Source organism: Agelaius phoeniceus, chromosome 1 (genome assembly GCF_051311805.1).
Source record: "Agelaius phoeniceus isolate bAgePho1 chromosome 1, bAgePho1.hap1, whole genome shotgun sequence".
Taxonomy (NCBI): domain Eukaryota; kingdom Metazoa; phylum Chordata; class Aves; order Passeriformes; family Icteridae; genus Agelaius; species Agelaius phoeniceus.
The window spans coordinates 99,227,838-99,250,828 of NC_135265.1; the positions used below are offsets into that span (position 1 = coordinate 99,227,838).

General features: G+C 34.6%; 1 protein-coding gene across 3 annotated transcripts in view; it reads left to right on the forward strand.

Annotated features, from left to right (window-relative positions):
- LOC129123809 (cadherin-19-like) overlaps positions 1-22,991 on the forward strand; it is a 112,505-nt gene that overhangs the window by 26,882 nt on the left and 62,632 nt on the right. The window contains exon 1 of one of the 3 annotated variants that reach the window (XM_077183842.1): positions 21,025-21,192. The exons of the other annotated variants lie outside the window; for them this stretch is intronic. The gene's annotated coding sequence lies outside the window, so the exon portion shown is untranslated. Of the gene's footprint in view, positions 1-21,024; positions 21,193-22,991 lie in introns of those variants that run through there. 3 annotated transcript variants of the gene reach the window in all.

Genomic DNA, 22,991 nt, shown 5'->3' on the forward strand with positions numbered 1-22,991 from the left:
AGCATAGATTTTGATCTGTCCTCCTAACTGCCTCAGATGTACTATTCAGCATCCTCCAGGGCAGAGACATGCTGCTTGGCAGAGGGCATAGTCTCCCAGTGCTACATGAAGCTGTCTCTATTTAATGAGCACAGAAAAATAGGGAATAACTACAAAAGACAAGACCAAGTGACAGTCAAAGATATAGTGTACAAATCACCCATAAGAACATTTTAGAAGAAGACTGTAGCCCTTGCTCATGCAAATTCATATTTTCTCAATTACAGAAACCCAAAAAGCATGTGCAGTAATTCATGAATATTTTCAGGAAGCAGAATTATGTGGATACATATTTTGTTCAATATAAAGAATTAAAGTAGGAAACCATTCATTACACTGAAATAAAATATTCTTTTTGAGCATCATGTTCAAGAGAGCAGAAAGCAAGTAAGAATTAGAGACTAAAGGTAAAGCAGGCTGAAAATATAAAGGATTTTGAAAATTAACATTAGAACATGTCTTGGACATTAATATATTGTTAAGGATTTTCCCCATTATATTTCTTGTAGGCTACATATGGGAGAAGAAAACTCTCTCCTATGAAGTGTGTCTATTTTTATATTTATTTTTATACATTTATGTCTATCTTCATATCTTTATTCATTATGTCTTTGTCACTATCTTTATGAATAACATATTTTTATTAAATTTTATCTTCACAGTATGCTTCATTGGGCTAGATCACTCCTTTTCAGGTTGCTTTCAAATTACACACAAGAAGCCATTAAATATTCAAATACTGAATTGTTCCTTGGTTTCTGTTCTTGCTTTAAAATGGAATTCATGTAAAAAGTATGTTAATTTATGAGGTTTCTACTTTGAATCAAGCCCACAATGGACAGATTAGACAGTGTAGAAAATTGAGACAAGTTTATTATTCACTTATCTGCCAGACCATGCTGGAGTTCAAAAAGACTCACAGTCTACTGAAACCCAGAATAAGAGTTTTGTTATTTCATTGTGTATCTGATATGATCTTTACTCAATTTGCAAAGCAAGATTCCTTTTCTTTGCAGAGCATTGTGGTACATTGCTAAGCTACTTTGTTTGAGTTTTGAGTTAGAGACATGTAAGTGCTGAATTCAATTGTTCTTTCATCGGAATAATTCTTATTTTTACAATTAATAAAGAATAGTAGGCTGTACATAAATGTGAAATATTCTTATTTAAAAAAAAACAAAACAAAACCAAAGCCTCATAAAAGGAAGGAAGGAAGGAAGGAAGGAAGGAAGGAAGGAAGGAAGGAAGGAAGGAAGGAAGGAAGGAAGGAAGGAAGGAAGGAAGGAAGGAAGGAAGGAAGGAAGGAAGGAAGGAAGGAAGGAAGGAAGGAAGGAAGGAAGGAAGGAAGGAAGGAAGGAAGGAAGGAAGGAAGGAAGGAAGGAAGGAAGGAAGGAAGGAAGGAAGGAAGGAAGGAAGGAAGGAAGGAAGGAAGGAAGGAAGGAAGGAAGGAAGGAAGGAAGAAAGAAAGAAGAAAAAGAAAGAAAGAAAGAAAGAAAGAAAGAAAGAAAGAAAGAAAGAAAGAAAGAAAGAAAGAAAGAAAGAAAGAAAGAAAGAAAGAAAGAAAGAAAGAAAGAAAGAAAGAAAGAAAGAAAGAAAGAAAGAAAGAAAGAAAGAAAAAGTGAAAGTGTCAGGAAATATGACACTTACTGGGCCAACCATCCTTCTCCAAGGATTCATGCTGTCTGGAGATTTCTATCCAGCTGTTTTCTTTTTTCACCCTCCTTTCTCTGTTATTTATCATCAGTCCACCTCTTTTTCTGTTCTTTGCAGCAGTAACTGACTCCCACCAGCACTAGCAATTTGAGGTCACTAAGGCAAGTGCCTGTGTCCTACTAGAATTGATTGTTGCTCCTGGAGTATGACACACATATGACAGAGCAAGGTCACGCAACTTCTTTCCCCCCATTTCTCATTTCTATTCAGGTAGCTATCACTTCAAGGTTCTTCCTCCCAGCCTGTCATGTGGTTTCTTATTATACTACCACATGAAAAATAGAGAGTACTCCAACCTTTATGAGATATTATCTCCTAAGTATTGCTCTGCTAACAGTTCAGAAACACACTCTTCACTAAAAAACTTATCGCTGAGGTATACTGTTTTAAAAATGGGTTTTTTTCCAGTAACAAGTTTTACTATGGGAAAAAGCTGCAAAGAAAGAAGGAAGCCAACTCATTAGGAATAACCTATTAAATCTTTATGAAAATACGTTGTAGAGGAGTCATATATCTGCAGGGGATGACATAAATAATAATTCAATGTGAAGTAAAAATTCACTCAAATACCTATGATAGTAACTTTTGTTGATGTAAAGCACTTTAGGATATTCCATAAGTGCCATTAGGCTATTTATCTTCGAGCAAAAAAAGCATTTGGGAGTAGTGCAAAGTTTTTTTGTTTAAAATGGATGAACTTACTTGCATATTAAAAATCAGCCTCATGCTCCGACATCACTTCTCTACTCTCAAATATTTGGTGGTGTAAAAATAGATGTATTTTTGTAAATATGTGAAGTAAATTTCCCACCTTTTTCTTTTGTTTGGTTGACTTGACATAGTTACTTTATTCTGTGTAGATGTGAATGGCACATGCATTGGCAGATTTCTAAAACTGTAATTTCTATCTGACGGCCCAGTGTCTGAAGCCTCAGGAATGTTTTTAAATTAATATTAATCCAGAACTGAATCAAATTCTCTGAAGGAAGAAAAATTGATGATTCTTCTATTTCACTGATTTTCAGAAATAAAGATTGGATGTAAACATAAAACTTGAGGGCAGCCCTCACTAGACTCTCTTCGTTATCTAGCAAGAACTGAAAATGTTATGTTTTTACCCATTTTATAATCAAGTCAGAATGGGAACAGAGTTTCATATGAGGTCCAGCTGCTGTAGTCACTAGTGCAAATCAAAATCACTGTCTTCATACCAGTTCTGGTGCCAGGTTATCTGATGTTGATAAGAGCTTACAGTGGCACAAGTACGGGGGAAAAAAGGCACAGTCTAAGGCAAATGACATAAGAAGATTTAAAATATTTCAGAGAAGTATAGAGAAATAAATTTTGAAAGAAAAGATCCTTCCTTCCACATTTCATTCAATGGATTTAAGAATTACTGAACCTTAAAAACATGTTCACCCATGCAGTATAAATCAGTCTCTACCTCTTGGAGAACTGGTAGAAAATTTGGCGGAGGACAATTATTACATTGTTGAAAACTGACTTTTTGGAGCAAATTGCTACTGCAGCCTTTTGACATGTAAAGACATAATTTTAAGATAACCTTATATCCCAGGCCCCTGGTATCATAGAAAACACAAACTGGGCTGGACCTTAGGGCATCATTAGGTCTTTCCTTTTTCAAAAGGCTGAATCATCTGAACTTGAAACATTGCTGACAGATGTTTCAATAGTTTGGCCTAAAAGCCAAATGTTATCATGTCTCTTTCCTCCTGCATCCAGACCTCCACCACCATCAATTTTTTTTTGCTGCATCACATTGTAAATTCCTGTATAAATCACCCCTAACTCAATGCCTACCAGTTTATAACCAAGAAATAACTTACCTGTTCTCACTGCTAGATTTATTCCCATGATACCTATCCTCATGCTGTCTCATATAGAATGACATTCATTATTGTCTTCCTATGAAAATCACAGTGCATATTTTATCCTACTCCTTCATTTATTGCTTCTCTTTTTTTCCTATGTTCTTAGCAGATTTCAGTATTTCAAAAAAGTCATATATTGCAATAGACTGCCTTTTCACAATTCCACTCTTCTTTATTAAACACCACAATAACTGTGTAGGCTTTTCAAAATGTTCTGCATGGTGAGATTTTCCTCAGTTCTGTGGACCTATAGCCTAATCCCCAGCATAATCTTATTACCTGGAGTGTTTGAAAGCATTCAGATGTAATGATCTGTAAGCATCTCTATTAATTTGTTTGAAATCTTACTTTCATTTTGATCTTTAAATTTCCTTAAAAAAGCTTGCATTTTCTCGCCATTCAGGAGTCTGATTCCAATATTTGCTCTCAATCATATTTTGCCACTCTGCCAACTTATGTCTAAATAATTGCATTTACGCAATCCCTGGGATTGTGTAAATGACCAAAATTAATATTGATGTTAGTTAGTTTGATGAAGCTCCCCAAAAAAACAGAAAAACACATTTGCTTTATATGTGAAATTATTCGTGTAACCAAAGCAAAATGATGCAACTAAACTTGCTATGATAAACTACAGATAAAAAGGTTCAGGTCTGTGCATGTGTTATGCTACAAGAAAGCAAGTATACATATGTTATCCTCTGGAGAAACATATCTGTAGCTCACAGAAACAGGATGTATACATGAAGACCTCCATATGCCCATGTTTTCATAGGCTTATCATGAGTGTTTAATTTTTGACAGTTCTGTCTCCAGATGATAATATATCTAAGCATGTCATCACATACCTATAACTTGTCATGCTTGTCATGTCTCTCTAAATTTCTAAACTTTCTCCAGAATCACTGCAAAAATCCTGCCCTCCATCCCTCCCTCCCCCAACATCTCTTGAGGTCCCTGTCAGACACCATCAGTCTAAAACACCAGCTATGCCCACTGCAAGCTGAATGGCTTACAAGATGACTAGAAATAATGTGAATATTTTGTGAAAAGATGAGTTTGTCAAATCTGATAAATTTTAGTGAAAAGATGAGTTTGTCAAATCTGAAGGGCTTTGAAGACAGATATCAAGGCATATTGTCATTGGAAGTTACTGAAGGTCATGGCCCACCTTCTTTCTCCAAAGCAGCTTCTTGTATCATTTGCCAAGTTTCAGACTAAGGATCTTTTGATTCACAAAAGTACTCTGAAATCAGGGTATATTGTGCCTGGTTTAGTGCTCTTTTCTGCTTTCCGTAATAATTTCCCATATAGTTACTCATTTCTGCTTCCGATCTTTTAAATATCAGAAAGATGACCAATCCCACCTGTGTGCAAAAGAGAAATGAAAAAAGAATGGGTAAAATTATAAATACTTGAAGACACAGAGAAGTTAAACAATAAATGAGAGCATTCTAGGAACCTCAGAAAGAGTTTTATTGTAAATGACATATAACTTAATAATCAGAGAGTACCATGTGTATGATAAGTATCAAGAAGGAAAAGGACAAAAAAAGAAAAACAGCCCTAGAACTGTAGTTATGGGAGACACCAGATAAATTAAGTAAAAACACACAAAACTTCATTGGAGTCTAGGGCACTGCTAAGAGTGGTAGAACATGCTTGGCTAGATCGTCTTAAAAGTAATTAAAAATACCGTAACAAGAAAAAGTCTTCCTACAAGTAGATCAAAGAACATAAATAATCTTAATATTTTGCATTATTCATATTTGTCTAATAAAACAAAAAGATAATAATCACTGTTCTTTGAGGAGCTAAATGGTAGTTCACTAATCAAAGATGACATGGCAACTGTCACATGTACCTTTTGTAAAGCAGAACTATACATCGGTTTTGAATGTCAGAGTTAAAGTCACCATCCCCAGCAGTAATATAAATAATCACAACACCTCATCAGTTTTTCCTCTGTGAGCATGAAATAAAACTGCTGAAGCCTGAAATGAATAATTTATCTCAGAAGATGGCAATAGCGGTAACGTCAACAGTTACAGGAAAGGAAATAAAAACTTCTGTTGTCTTAATCATTTTGTGGTGAGACACACAGCGCTGTGCCCCACTGCCTTGTTCCCCTCCTCCCTGGAAGGAAAACTGACACAGCAGTGCCAGTGGGTGAGGCAGGGATGTGCCCCTTGCCCGCCTCTCTCCTCCTTTCCCTTTCCCACAGGGCTGCCCGCTGGGCCATTGCTCTGCCATCCATCTGCAGGAGCAGCAGCCTGGGAGCCAGGCAGGCCCTGCTTGGAGCACACACCAGAAACCATCCCCTCACCCTGAGGGTTCATGCCTTGCTGATAGAGGCCTCTGTTTTTACTTCAGAAGCAGGGACAGGTGTCAACACATGGGGCTTGGAAGGATTAACTTTTTTTTTTTTGTATCTGCAGTCCTGCTTTACCTCTGTGCTGGCAGTTTAGGAGACTTTCAATTATCCTCATCAAAGTGTTCAATCATGCAGCTTCAATAAGTAAAATAACTGGGTCTAAGCATGTTTTTTTTCTGATGGATGTTGTGGTTAAGAGGACATGACAGTGAGCTGCAAGAGTCATTATGTATTAATTTTGCTGGTTTATTTTAGTAAGCAATTTATAGCTTTTCCAGAATGTCTTTTACATTTTCCACTCATTAATCGAGTCCCATTTATACTATTTCTTTTGCATTAAAAGATGTATTGCACTATTTAAAGTCTTAATTTAGCCCATATGTCAAAACTATATCTAAATGAGCCACTTAGAGCACTTTTGTATGAATTGCATTATGTATGTCTTTCCCTCTCTGTCTTTTTTATCCTTGCAGTTTCAGTTTCCTTATTAGATGGTAGGAAAGGAGCAAATAAAATATAAGTATAATAAGCAGCAACATTAAAGCACAACTTGGGACTACCAAGTCAAGTTCAAGCTGTAGAAGGTATTTTCAGTGCCTGAAAATCCCTGGCTTTTCATTTATCTGTTTTCCTAATGTGTGTACTGAAGTTATTGCTGCCATCCTTAACAAAAAGAAGGCGCATACTTTCTCAAGAGAATCTCTCCTTTTTATACCCATGTTAGGGAGACAAAGCAGCAAAAAATAGAAGAGACTATCAAGTTGGAAAATTACCAGAACGTCTTTCTCAAGCTCATCTAGTCTTTCACCTTTTGACAGTCCTTTTAGTCCAGGAAAAAAAAAGACCAAAACAAAACAAAACCAAACCTCTCCACCCTACAATCTACCCTGGTATTACTGAGGCTAGGACACATTCTGTGTTTAAAAAGGTTGTGGGTTTTTTTTTTTTCCTGGAAATTCTTCTGGATGTTTTGCATGCATATTTGATTTCTGTCAAGTAATTTCTTCCTGTTTCGTATATTAGCTGCCTAAGCTGTGAGCTAGATAGTATACTGGTTTACATTTTTATATTTTTCCTTTAATGTCTCAATTGAATGTCCCATGGACTCCAAACCAGTATATTTACAACAGGGTACAAGAAACATTGTTCTTTCCCATGGTTGGAAGCAGGCAGTACCATCTGCCTTTGGGAGTAGTACATTTGCACTGTTCAAATGTGCGTGCAACTTAGATGCTGATATGGATGTTCACAGTAATGATGTTTGTCATCTGCTCCATTGCAGATGTGAAAAGCTCTTTTCCACTTATCACTACATGAGGTGTCACTCTTAAAGGGCTTTATGCTTCTTTATTTATTCACAGAGATTGAAGAACTTTTTTTCTACTTTATCTTTTTATAAGCAAAGTGTGACTCTTAGATTACTTAAAGCATGTACTATATTTTTAGGATCTCAATTAATAATAACCAGGACAGTTTTTTGCTCATAAAACTGTATTTTCAACAGAGATTTTCTTTCCTTATATGCTATTATGTGCTGGTATATTGCATATTATAAGATACAATATTGCCAGTGGTTATAATAATGATCTTTAACATCTGTTCTTTGCAAATACCAACTGTTTCTTAATTTGGTGCCATATTTAAAAATAATTACCAGCTTTTACCCTTCCAATTTAATGTCAAGTCATATTTCATTTCTATGTATTTTACTACGCAGCTGATTTTGCTTCCTTTGTTATATAGTTGAGCTTTAGCTTATAACAGATTGCTGTTTTTCTCATGTTGGATATATTTGATGATGCGAATAGCACTCCTTGTTTTCTTGTTCCATTGGCTGCTTTATTTCAAGCCTGGTAAAAAACCCCAAAAAAATCATCACAACCATTTAACCAATTTCCCCATTTTTTTCCTCAGCAAGAATTTAAATGTGCTACAACCTGGAGACACCTCTACTGATATGTAATACCTAGCAGTGTTGTTTCTTTCTAGTAAATACTTTTCACATGGATCTGAGTATTTATTTATTTATTTATTTATTTATTTATTTATTTATTTATCATGCTATACTTTGGAAGACTTTGTGTTTTGGGCCAAACACCTTTATGATACTCATATGGGAAATCATTCCAGCCCCTGGACTGCTAATTAACCTTCTCCAAAAACAAGAAATAGAACAAATATGAGCCCAAATCTTCAGTGTTATGGGTGAGATGGTAGATTTTTACTTATGAGTGTTTACATATAAGGACTTTATTGGTGTTATTTGTCAGATGCTAACTTGCTCTTTATTTTTTCAAGAAACACACCTTAACCAGTCCTTGTGCCTTGTGCAGAGTCCTTTTCCCACCGTAGTGGAAGGAATTATGACACATATTTTCAATTTACTTACTCTGTGGAAAGGCCACAGTTATTTGGGCCATTCTGAAGTATTATCACCTTTTGAAAAACCTGTCCTCTCTTCCACATCTACTCTGCTCTGTTGGAAATGTTTTTTACCTTTTTTGTCTTCAAGATAAAGGTGTTGAAGAAACCTGAAGCTGCCTAAGGATTTGATCAGGCTATTAATGAGAATAATTCAGAAAAAGAAGAGAGAATCATGTTACCTCATAATGCCTAGCTACCTCATTTTGATAACTTTCTGGATCAGTTAACATTACAAACTGTTGAAAACTGGCTCCTACTCTAGCTAGACCTCAGCCTCATCCAAGGTGGCTATTCCAATGTTGAATTGCAATTACCTCTGTCCTGGTACTGCATTTATTACAACTTTCTGCTAAAGAGATTTTAAGTACCCTTGGAATTCATGGTCATAAATATTCTCAGAAGAATGCATGGTCTGCAAAAATATTTTTAAAGATTATTGTAAGTAGTTATCCCTGTCACTTTTATTATAGATAAAGAAGGGTGGAGGTGGATATCGCATTAAGTGAATAGGAAGAATGTACCTTGCAAATATTGATACAATAGGTTGGTGCAAAATTCTGGTACGAAATTGATTTAAGTCACCAGTATAAGCACAGCTAAGATGCATTTTACCTGTACAAAACACCAGGAGTACTTGTTTTCCCTTAAGACAAGAAAGTAATTTGAATTAATCAAGAACTGAGTACAAAGAAAGCAAAGGTACACAAATTTTTTACTTTTAAAAATATCTATGAATATATAGTTTTCATTTGTGCTTGTAGCTATGCTTCCTGAATGGCAGTACACAGAAGCTGAGGTCTCAGAACATTTTCTACCTGTTCCTGACCTGCTACAGTCACTAAACAGAATATTCAAACTCTTATGCATCCATAAGCTCTTAGAAAATCTTTAGATTTTCAGACTCACAGACTCATCTTTGGTAAATTCAAAGATGATAATTTCTCTGTACTGGAAGTGCTGTGTTATGGACATACAAATTTATCCAAGATTTTTTATTTTTTGATTTTTTTTAATTGTTTGGGTTTTTTTGCGGTTTTTTTTTTTGGTTTTTTGGGTTTTTTTTTTTTTTTGTTTTTGTTGTTGTTGTTGTTGTTGTTGAAACAATATCTCTTTTTTGGCATTTCCCTGATTATTCTCAAAACAAACAGATCAAATACAGATGATGAGTTATTGTCTTTAATTTATGAATATCAGACAACCTTTAAAAAGATCATCAGAACCTCTGCTTTTTAATTAAAATATTTAGGATATATATCTTTTTGCATGAAGGAACTTTTTTGTCTTTGGCTATGATACTTAACACAGTGAAAATACTATTTCTTAGAGTCTCTTTGACATTACTGTTCATACTAGGAAAAACTAATAATATTGTTAACCTTCTGGGGTAACACTTCAGAATAAATTTATTTCTTGAGCAGTACCCTTATTTTTTTTACAGAATTGCATTTCTAGTAGTTTGAAGGTTTTATGAAATTAAATCAAATGGTAAAGATGTAACATGAAAGAGTGAATTAGTTTATGACAATATATTTGCATTTGAAGCAAAAAGGGCAGAAAGTCGAATACAACTAAAAATGAAATGCTGTATCATTGACCTCTAGAGAATGAATATTATTTCTTGTAATATTCCTGTGTTAATTTTATTAGCCACAAATTACATTTTGAACCTCTCTGCATTCCCTTTCTATATTTCTTATTTTAAGAATGATTGTAAAAGTTTATGTATAAAAATTACAATGCTATAATCTGTAAGTATTAGGTCACATTGAAAAAGGAAGATGAGAAAGACTTATTGCTTTGTTTGATGAATATTAGGGTATTATTCTGTATACTTTGTTTCTACTTTTGCTGAATATGATCTTTTGGAAAATTCCTAATGGCATATAATATTTTATAAACCTATTGTATCTGGTTAGTCAGATAAATTAATTGAGAAAAAATAATCTGTGATATGTAATGAAATAACTTCCTCTGGAAATATCATTACTAGACTGAAAACAAAATTTATTTATTGCATTGAAGAAGAAACGTTTGAATGCTAATGTTCCTAGAAATGTAGGTTCCAGAAAGTTTTATGATGCAGAAGAAGCTATCAATTTATACATCATCCAATTGATGTGATATGTTGTTTGCATATCATTTTTTTATGAACTCAGTTTACTGCTTATAATTATAAAATTGAAGGTATTAAATTAATGAAAATTACTTTATTCATAGCAATAATTAAACATGCAGAATATATGCTTCGACCTAGGAAGAGATTGCAAAACTAAAGTTATAAACACCCTCCTAAATCTTCCTCTTGAATCTCTTAGCTGAAATGAGAAGGCAACACTTTTTCTTTTATTATTGTATTGGGTTTTCCTGTGTGTGAATTAAATAAATTTTTACTATGTTCAGAATGCTGAGCAAAGACATATAAATATCTACTTATAAGCATTTACCTTTTTTCCTTAACTGCCTCAAAATCTTTGCGCTGTAGGGAAAATATTATCTTTTGAGTAACAGAGAATCTCAAATTCAAAAACACTGTGGTAAATGCATACTTGTGCTACCAGATTGTTTGGTGCACCTGATTTGTAGAATGGGCTGCTTAAATGCCTTTGGAATTAATCAGTCTCAAACCTTGTTATAAACAAAGGGCAACAAACATATTCTCTTAAAAATCAAGAACTTTTTTTTTCAAATTACAGTCTCAAGAGTAAAATGAAAAAATAACTAATATCATCACAATAACCATATTAATAAGTCATAGTTCAAAATATGGACAATTAAAATTACTGTGCTCAAATTTCCTGGTATGTTCACTTAATTTTTCTGGTGAAGTGATCATCATTTCTAGTGGCCTGCTGTGTGCTAAGGTCAGTAGCTTCAGCAAGGGTTAAAGGAAATTTTGCATTGAAGCATCAGCATCTCAAGCCTTTCTCTGTAAGTACCTGACTCTTGGGATGGTTAACATCTTCCCCCTCACTGCTTGAGGTGCTTTTTCTTTTTTTTTTTTTTCCCCATTTGTAGTATCTTGATCTTTCTTCATTGGTCTGCAGGACCATGTCTGATCCAAGTGCACTATCTATGCATGTTGTACATGTTTACCCAGGTCACCAGGTTACATCCTCCTCATAAGCAGCTCTGGCACCATCCCCTGCCCATAATTTTAAGGTTTCTTCTCTTATGCTGTGTCTCTCCTCTTCCATGCAGCATTTCACTCTGGGGTCATAGAGAGTTCATTCTGCACCAAACACAGCTGCTGAATATGGATATCAAGCAGCTATCAAAGTGTGTAGAGCTATACACAAAAATGGATGTCTATACACAGCTACACAATTTTACAACCCAAAGAAAGAGAAAACAAAGTCAGATAATTATTAAACTGATCATTGGATAACCTCTTTTATTTTTAAATAAGCTAAAAAAAAAGGTTTTCAGACATGAATCCAGGCAAAGCATGGTAAATCCTAGAGCATGTGATGTTTCCTCACCACAAAACCTGTAGCCCATAACTAGCAATGATCTTATTCTGCACAGCTCAAAGGCTGAGTTTGCTTTCTTGAAAAAGGAGGTCCTAGGATATAGTCCATTTATAAGGCATTTATGTAATCACTCACTGACTGAAAGTCAGGCACTGAGTCATTTGCAATGGAAATCTGATAAATCTGATAAACTGATTGTCTTGTTAGACATAGGCATAGTAGATTTTTTTTCTTTTTTTAGTTATTATAGAGCCGTGTGAGAGACTATGGAGCAATTATTCTCTGCAGGTCAGGCCTGGAGCATACTTTTAATACAGAGCTTGCAATGGCACATGCCATTTGATTTTGTTTTCTGTAACATAGTTTAAACTAACAAGCTGTAAATCTTGAAACTCCTACTTTCTTCATACAGTCCCAACTTATGGTGACAGAGACCTGAAATACTGTTTAGATTCAGGAGTTTATTGGGAAACTGCAGTTCTAAGAGGTAGTAAAATGGAGATACAATGGCTGAAGGAAAAAATTGTAAAGTCCATATAATGCAGTGCAGAACTACATAGCTGTGGCTACACTCTTTGTTAAATTTAGCCCTGATATTCCTTTTCATACCAGTTTCAGTGATCTTACATACTCTGACCAGGTAGCTGCCATAACTATGAGAATGCTCCACAGTACATATGGGCCCTGCATACCAAGACGTGTAGTTTTCTGGCATATAATACCTGCAATTAAGATGAGAGATAAAATAAAGAGCTATACTCATCTCTACTTCAGTGTGTGTCATTTTATTGAAAAGCAGATCTATTTTATGAGGTTACATATAATCACAGAAAATCAGAAGTGTAACCAAGCAGATAAACCCTGCTTTTAGGTACTTTTAGTATACTGGTACCTGTGAAAGAAGCTACATGTATATATATATTATCCATGTACCTTAGCTTCTAGATTACTAACTCAGTTTTCCTCTGTCACATGCATTTTTTCAGAGTTTTATGGTGCAAACTTTCAGATTTCAAATCTGCATTTGCAAACAGACATGGAATTTTGTTAAGGAGAAAGGAAGACTTTGCCTTTACAGCTTATAAAATATTCACCTACAAACACTTGATACAAAGAAAACTTTTGTCAAAATGGCCAAATTTGAGACTAGACATAAAATACATGTTACTGCTGACCTTGAAAATACTGGGAAATTTGAATTTCCACTTCAGAAAGCATGTTATCTGGCCAAGGTGAAAAGTAAAAAAGTAGATCTTAAGTATTGTGCATGAAACAACAGAATCCAAGCATCCCATTTCATCCTTGCTAGATTGAGCTTCCTGATTCCCTTAACCTTCCCTAAAGAACAGAGTCATCCAGTGACAACAATAGCTGCTTTTACTATCAATGTCCTTCCCTGTGTGAAGCCCCACAGCCTTGCCATTGACACGGGAGGTGGGTTGGCTCCTGAAGGCAGCAGCTTGACCACTGCACAAGCTGTTCCCCATCTTCTGCGGGTGAGCTGGCCAGCACCCAAGGCAGGGCTGACCTTGCTCCTGGGCTACTCACATCTTCATCTGTCTGGAACCTTGCTGTGCTTCTCATAGGTTGCTCTCCCCTTTCTCCTGGCTGCCAGAATAACTCTGGTCCTCCATCTGGCTAGTGTCCAGACCAATCCAGTCACAGTTTCTCCATCTGGTTTATTCTTGGAAAGATGAACTGGATATTTTAATTTAGAACAGTGGATCTCTTCCTACCTTCTCTCCACAGCTTGCTTACATCATCTACACATATTTAATTTTGGCTGGACTTCTTCATAACTGTGGAGAAGAGATGTGGCTTCCTCCCCTGCACCTCCCCCTCAGATTTTTTATTTATTTGATTCTTGTGTGTCCTCCAGTAGCAGAAAGCTTCCTAAATTCTGTGAAATTGTCCCTCACAAGATCATTTCAGCATCATTACACAACTTTCCTACTTATTCTCTGCTGTTTTGTGAAAACAACCCCCTCTTCCAAAAAATAGAACAGCTTAAAAATCTCTATTTAATATTTGTACTATATTTTAAATTTCCTTTTGATACATCACTATCAACTAGGTGCATATATATTCGTTCCTCCCTCTCCAGTGGGTAAAGATATTTACAACACAAATTCATAGAAATAATTACATATTAAAAAAATATCTTTGGTACCAAAGAGTAAAACACATGAAGAGATAACATTTTTAAAAGGACGAGTCTTTGTGAATATTTTCAGTTTACCATGAAATATCTCATTTAACCGGATCATTTTTCTCCCCAGATTTTGTCACGCAAGGCCTTGCTTGTTGCTTGACTCTGACTCTTCGAGGTCAATGCATTTCCATGCTGTTACTCATGTAGACTTCACATCAGGGCATCAGCTGGTCTAATTGGCAGACTGTACACAGCGGCCAATGAAGCGAGGTACATTTGCATTTGCCTGTCCTGCTCATAGATCAAATAGGAGCATTTTGCAAAGAGCAGTTACTCAGTGCTATCTTTCATGTCTTTGATATTTAAAGATCATAGAATCATAGAAAAGAATCTCACAGTGATCTGAGTTGGAAGGGAACTTTAAGGTCATCCAGTTCCAGCTCCCCAACACGGGCAGGGACACCTTGCGCTAAACCAGGCCCACACCCAACCTTGTCTTAAATATTTCCGGGGATGGGGCAGGCATACTTTTCTGGGCAGCCTGTTCCAGTGTCTCAACACCTTCAAATAATTTCATCCTGATATTTCATCTAAATTCACCCTCTTTTACTTCAAAACCATTACCCCTCCTTGCTGCCCATTGCTACCCTAAAAGAAAGAATTGGGAATTGCTGCAGTCTGAGGTTTGCAGTGGACACTCCCCCTTCAACAGCTCTGTTTGTGTGGAGGCATTGGCCCACCACACAGGGCAGATGGTACAGACCCAGTCACGGGTTCCTCTAGGTAAAAATGAAAGAGAACAAGTTAGTATAATTGTTGTGTCCAGAATACAACTGTAAACTCTATTGAATTCTCTTCTGTTAAGCGTCTACCTCTGAATCTCAATGTAGAAAAAAAGGAAAACATTTTTCTCTCTGAATTAGAAAAAGACATAGAAGAAGGGGGATTCTTAGGGGAAAAAAACCAAAACCAAGAACAAAAAAAACCAATGAACCCAAAACCAAACAAAATGGGAGGTGGCATTGGTGTTAAACAAAGCATGGTTCGTCTTTCATTTTTGCTGGCTGAAAAACTTTTTCTCAGAGTGTAATACAAAAGCCCAGTTTTTTCATTCTAAGAAATCAGACAACTCAAAAAAAAAAAAAAATGCTCTACTTCTTTCCTCTATGCCCTAGAAAGCAAAACAAGGTAGAGGTCTAGGGTGGTTCACTGAGCACAGACTGAGGGTATCTTGTCCTATGTAATCTTTTTAGCACCCATTAACAAAAAAAAATATTTGGAATTCTATTTTCATCTTCCTCATGGCAAAAGTGATAAACTTTGGATCCTTACTCAGCAGCTCATCTCATAGGATTTAAAATTTACACAATTGTCTTCCAAGCTATCATTTAAGCTTAGCTGGTGGCATATGGGAAGAAGTGTTGACATTATTGAATTCTTCAGGTGAGAATCCTTCATTTTATTTTGTTCTATTTGATTTCATTCATTTTTCAGAATTGAAATGTCATGAGGCTTAATTAAACAGAGTAAAACAAACAAACCAAAGCACATTGACTTTTCTGAAATTGGAAAATTTAATTTAGTTTTTCTGAACTAATCCAGCACAGTTACTTTTCTGCCACTGAAATTTGTACATAAGTGTCTGTTCCATAAATGTCCCAGATTTGTAGTCCCATTCCAGTTCTTGTACTAATTTTTACACTTATTTCCAAATTGGGACATTATAATGCAGCAAGATACGGGGCTGATCAGACACAGTTATATTTTTTCTTCATAAACATACATTTGATATTTCTAATATTTCTTTTTTCATGCTTAATTTTTTTCTACATGTAAATGGGTGTACTAAGACATATTGCTACTTACATTGAAGTAGAAAGGCTCTAACATTTGTAGGCAACTGATCATGTATGTGAAAAAGTGTATGAGGGTTATGTAAACAAATGGGAAAAATAGTTGTCTTGCTATTCTTCAACATATTTTTTTTATTCACAGCTGAATTCTGCCTTGCACTACATATGATCTGTATCTCATGATAGGCACTGTCTTCTCTGCAGGAGAAGAGTTACTTACAGACACCAGCCCAATTCAGGCTCTTAGGATCTGATCATCAGCATGAGTCCTCAGGCTAAAGATATAGAAGAGATGACATGTCCTATTTCATTCCATTTATATCTAAACACTGTTTAATAGTAAGACAATAAGAAAACTCCATTCTTTCAGGGGATCATCTAGAAGATTTACCTGCTCTGAATTCATTCTTATTTGGTTCTATCTTATGGTGGGAATAGAAACAGAGGGGAAAATGATAATCAGTATCTGAATATTATTTTCCAAACACAGTGTATTCTATCATAAAATATTCACTGGGAAAGGAAAAGGGAAGGGTAAAGAAAAGTAAAAGAGAAAGGAAATATCATTGGAAAGATCTGATTACAGTGAGATATTCAGTCTTTTAATGATTGGTTATGCACCATTTCCACAGACTTTTCAAACAAGCCAATAACTGAGTCATAAGTAATTATATTTTGTTGCAATTCATTAAACCTTTTTCCCTCTGGGAAAAAAAAGTCATTACACAGAAAACAAAAAAAAAATGCACAAGATTATCATTAAATAATATTAAAATAATATTAGAAAATACAGAAAATTATTTTTAAATAGATTCCAGATAATTCAATTAAAAAGAATCTCATTAGTATAATAGATCAATCCATGCATTTTTGTATTTACAGTGACTCATGTGTAACTTCTATTTTCTCTTCCAGAAGCTGTGACTTGTAAGATATTTTAGTGGAAATGGAATTCTAGTTGCAAAATTATTAAAGATGAAAGGGAGGGGAAAAAAGATACATTAAAAAAAATCATTCAGAGTCATATATTTATTTTGAATAGTGACAGGAGACTTCTCAGGAGTGAAGAAAAAAGTGATTCTATTTCAGCCTATGAAGCCCTCCAGGCCTCACTTCTGTTCTCTCTTGGTTCCACTTGGATCCTCTTGAAACTATACCTCCCTGAAGTGGTTATGAGTAAGACTAGCTTTAGAAAAAGCTGCATATCAAAATCCCTCTTAAAAACTCCTTCTAGAAATGGCAAAGATCCCAACAACAAGAAAACAAAACAAAACAAAACAAATAACACAAATCCCACCAATTCAGTATTGAGTCTCCAGAGATACAGATATTATGAAAGGCTTCCCTGCTATTGTGAGCAATGAAACTCCTTCTATTTTCCCAGCACTTCCATTTTCCACAAGTGTTGTGCTGGCTATTTACCTATCCTGGACTAATTCTTTTTTATCTTGATGAAAATTTGAAATGCAAATTCCAAGAGGCCATTATCTGGACAGAGGTAGTATGGGAGAATCATCCCCCTTGAAATCATGGAAATTCTGTCCCTCTCCCCACCATACTTCCTTTCCTTCACTGAATAAATTCAACTTATTCTGATATCAGCTAACTGAGTGAACCCAAGAGAGTGAAATCTTATTACATCTGTCCAATTAGGTAAATGTCAAAGCACGCATCTTCTTGAATGAAAAATGACCCCTTTAAAAAATTTACAGTGTTCTTTGTTTTTTAGAAAAACAAACAATTCTCTTGAATTTCTCCATCTTTATTTTTGTTCAGTTTCTGGAAAATGGAATATGTTTTCTTTAAAAAAGAGAAAATAAAAGGCAATTAACTCTACTGAATTCTTAAGAATGTCTCTTCAAGTTGTTATAGCATGCACACATATATCCATAAAGTATGATTGAACACTATATTTCAGGTTTATATTTAAATGAAGTTAATAAATATCATGTTTTAATTGGCTGACCAGTAAGCAAGCTTTAAATTATATATATTTTTTAATTCCAAATTTATTATGCTCTTAAGTCTAAGCAAATACCTTATTTAAGCTCCATGTTTTGGACAGATAAAATTCCTATTTTTTAGTTCTTGTTTTCTCTGTAAAAACTCATTCATTTGTTTAATTATTAGAGAATAAAAATTCACTCAACTCCTCCAAACCTCCTGAAAATTTTGTTCAGGTGATGAGTAGAGTTATTCTGCTGAACTCTCCCATTTAGCTGAGGTCCTTCTCTAGACGAAATATGGTCTGTGAAATCAGGAAAGAGCTAACAAGGTAAAAGTTTTCCTTCATGGATGGCAGTCCAAATTATTTCATCTCTATGTTAATATCAAAAAGCCTGCTGATCGATCATTAAAAGGTGCCTACACAAATAGAAGCAGAGACTGTTGATCACATGAGAACATTGTACTGAGATTAAGTATGTGCTTTCTTCTGAGTTAGAAAATTTTCTCATAATTGTGTGAATTAGCCTTCATTTGACTACTTTTTTAAGGTGCAGCCTGTACAACTAGTTTTAGCTTTTTCCTTATAGCTGCATCCTGTCTTCACCTTGTCAAAAACCTGGCGATTGTTCTGCCCAGCCCTCTTCATCAGCTCTTCACCAAGCATTTCCAAGAAATTTCTATTTTTGTTTGCTTTCTAGGGCTCATTTATGTTTGTTTCACACGGCACATCTTGCTTAGATTATATCCTGTGACAAGATCCAGCATTTTCAGTAAATGAGGATATCCTCATTTCAGTAAATGAGGATGTTGACGGGACATCTGCCAACAACAGGTTTGGCCCTTTCTTACATCTGTGTCTAGTTAATTCTGCCTTGGTGAATGAACTATCACCTCTTCTTTATTAGTAGAAAGTCATTGAGAAGTATCGTTCACAAAAAAGCATTTTTTTTCCAGGTGGTAGATGGCAACATATCTCTGAATTCCAATTACACTTCTTCAGTTACCTCAGAGCTTAGGAGATTGTCTGTCTCCTCTTCACATTCTTCTGGTTTGCTCTACCTCAATCTGTACAGAGCTGATGTCAGACCATGAATAAACAGTAAGAAGTAACCATTCTCACTAAATAGCAGTTCTCACCAAACATTCCTGTTTCTTATAACATGCAAACAAAAAATGAAGCTTGATAAAATGTGTAGAAGATATGCAAATATGATCTTAGTTCATTTTTGATTCCCTTACTCAAATCTAATGTCAAGATTTAGACAAATCAAGTTTTTTCTAACACAGACAAAAAAATACTTGAGGTAAGACCAGCAGAAACAAATCTCTGTCAGCTTGTTTTTGATATATAATTTTATGAATAATTAAAGAATGTGTACTAGAAATACAGTGTTGTCAAAGAAACTTAAGCTGTATAACATTATGTTTGCTTTGATTTGAGAAAAAAAAAAACATTAGCTGATCTATCTACTTGTTAAAGCTAAAAGTGTATATAAGTTTATAAACTGCGTTCATTTCCAGTCTGATACTGAAATTATGTTACTTATACTAAAGTCATTAGAATGAGAAAATATTCAAGAAGTTTTCAGGAAATCATCCTCAAAAGACTCACAAGTGATTCTGAATAATCTTACAAAAATCCAGCTACTCAGATAATTTATACCATACTTTCCTATAGAGAACAAGTCGTTCTGACTCTGTCAGGATGGGCATGATGGGTGGACAATTTTCCTGTATTACTTCAAGCCCATTCAATTCAAGTGTTAAAGTCTGTGATATTAGGGGTGCTTGCATTTATTTGGTAGAAGTCAATTTGACTTTGACATCTAGATGTAAATAAATTAAACAGGGATTCAGCAATAGCCAAGGTACAAGACTTCACATCTGCTTCAACCAGAACTGTTCTTTTTGCAGACCATGATCTCACCATGTTGTTTGACAGCATTATCCATTCTAGAATCATATTTCCTCATTTGCCATTTTGCCATCTCTTGTGTTCTGCCCATGAAATTCCTGAACATCTGACTAAGATCTGCATAGCTGTCCATAATTTATTAAAAAAAAAAAAAAGTTACAATGTAAGTGACAGAAGCACAGAAAAGAAGTTTTCTAGCTCCACATAGAAATTTTCTGAAACTGTATGAGGAAGAAGAAAATGGAAGAGCGATTTTTCTTGAGGTTAGAGGCTTGGAGCTTTTTTTTAGTTTTAGTTTTATCATTAGCAGGGCACATTATGTCTTAAAAAATATATTCTTCTTTTTTTTTTTTTTTCCCATTTAGGACTGCTCAGAAATCTTCTTGGCCTGGAGTTATAATTGATGTAAGACTAGGCTTTAAATTATCCCACCATGCCTTCCATAATAATTGCTAAACTGTTACTGCAATACACAGTTCTTGTTTTCTCACCAAATATACTCTTTTTTTTTTTAAAGGCACAATGAATATTTAAATTAATCCTCAAAATTTGCTGAATTCACTTAAGATAAAAGCTGATGTCTATGGAAGATTTTTACCTGTTGCATAATTATTCCACAATATTTTAGGTGATTTTTGTGTTTTGTTAATTGTATTATTTTTATTATATTTTTTCATATGAAACCCCAACACTAGCTAGTGTATAATATTCAATTTTCACAGAGAATTATAACAAAAGAAAAGACATTCATTTAATGTCCCTAAAAACATGTAAGGAGATAAACCAATATGTTGGGCATATTTGTTTTTTACTCAGTGTGAAGATTGTATGATTCTTGAAACTAAATTATTACGTAGAAAAAAAAAAAATGGCCAGAGGGTAAAACCCAGACTATAGAAACTCTTTTCTTTGACTAACTTTTGTGACTGCTCTAAATTGACCACTTTTTTTCCCTGACTAATCTCTAAACAGAAGGCATATCCCTTTCACTTGCAAAATGCTCTCACACAAAATAAATTACCTTCCCACCACCCTGGTTACTTGCCAGAGAGTACTTTATTTTTCCACCAGGAAGAAGAAAATCAGCTTGTATTTTGCTTGCTAGAGCCTTCTGCATTTTAATTCTGGACTCTGAATGGACATCAGAGAGGCTTTATGATGTTTTGCACAAAAGTGCCTGTGTTCATAGTTTTACTCAGGGCACCCAAAATAGCATGCAGTAAGCAGTGTCATACTGTGAGTTTTCAAAAGTAAAAGCAGAACTGACTTATACTGGCAGGAAGCTGTAACTCCTAGAGCTTTCTGAGGATTTGTGAAGTAAAACAGGACTGCTTACTTCTCTGCATCCATGTTTCATGAAACTTTGGCAATATCCATTCCTTTTTTCCTCTAGAAGGCCCTGAAATTACACAGGTAAGATATATCTCTACTTTTTTATTTTATTTATTATATTCTAAAATCAAACTTTAAACATTTATCTGGGTGCCTCCAGTGCAAAAGACAAAAAAGGCGAAGAAAAACCCAGAAGCCCCTCAAAACCTCTAGAAAGAGAGGTCTGCTTTTGTTTCTTCAGAGTCCACTGTCTAACTTCTGTATCTGTGAAATTCCAAATGTCTAAATTGGATTTACCAGGAGAAATATTCACTATGCTTTTTTTGTGTTCAACTTACACATTACAATTTTCATGCTATCAATCCATTCCATTTTTTGCAAGACCCCCAGCTCTGACAGAATATTTATAAATGTAGTTTCAACTGCACTTATGCAAGTGATTGTCATGAATGTGTGCCTACAATTTCTGAGGGTGGCATCAAGAGTGAAAATTTTCCTGTTTTAAAGGAACAATAGGAAATACTCCTTGTTTTGTTTCCCTTCACTCCAGAAACAGAATTTTTTTTTTGTTTTCATTCACATTTCTGTTTCCATTTCTCTTTATAATCTCCCAGCCAGAAATTGCAATGTCTTTCAGACCACAAAAAATGTGTCCCTCTATTTTTGTCAGATCTTGAGTGTGAAATGGCAATTTCTTAATATGAGTTTTTCAAAGAACAGTGCATTCCATGCACTGGCAAAATATTTACATTGCATGTTTCTTTTGTAACACTTCTATTGGGAGGTATAGTTAAAATTGATTTTTAAAGCTCAGACTTTTCAAATAGACTGTAGCCAAAAAGCATCCAGTAGAATATAGCCCAGAGATATTTAATAGTTGTTGATTTGTTATTAAAATACTGAGTGTCTGTCAACTTGTTCATTTCTGCAAATTATTCCGCTATGAAACTGGTGGGAATTACACAGCTTTTGGATTATAATATTATTTTTAATAGACTGTTACTTAGACTCAGTTATGGCTGCAAAAGCACCTCAGATAAACTACTTTTATTTTATACCTGGATGAATTTGCACTATGGTGCAAAAATTGATCTATGGACTCAGTTTTAGGACTTATGAAGATACATTTCAATGTTCAGCATTTTTCTGTTGGAAGTGTTGAACCAAGCACTTACATAAAATGAATATAGGGCTGGAGTTCAGATTTTTGCATTTTTACAGACTAAAAAATGCATCAGTGAAAGAACTAGACAACAAAAACCTATTCTTGGACTTACTTTTAGGTAGTGGAGAGAGGATGAGAGAGGGCCTTGCTCACAAAATACTCTAAGAAAAGTAGTTTAAAATTAAAGAACAAAGGCAAAAATCTACTACAGAAAGCCACACATAAATCAAAGTAAAGTTTAACTTCTTTTACCCAGTGGAAGGTAATCTATGGAATTATAATGCACACTTTATATTCAAAACTGAAAAATTTATAGTATCCTAAAAATGAAGTCTATATACTTCTTTCATATGTCAGAATGTTTTCCAATTACTGATATGAAGTAATTTTCAGACTGTATCAGAACAATTTGATATTGAAAAAAGAAAAGAATATATTATATGCTGTACTGGCATATTTTAATGATGTCTTTGGCTTAATTTACTTGTTGCTTTTCATCATTGTTCTTTGGTTTATTTGATTTGATACGTTATATGTATATACTTTTGAATGAAATTTCCATTGTGTAGTCTTTGCATCATGTTTTCTAAAAAAATCCTTGGAATCTTCTTCTTAACTTAATCAGAAATATTTGACTATTTCTCAAATGAGTTTAATTTATAAGGTAATTTTGCCATCAGATTTAACAATACAATAGATAATATTGCTTTAAAAG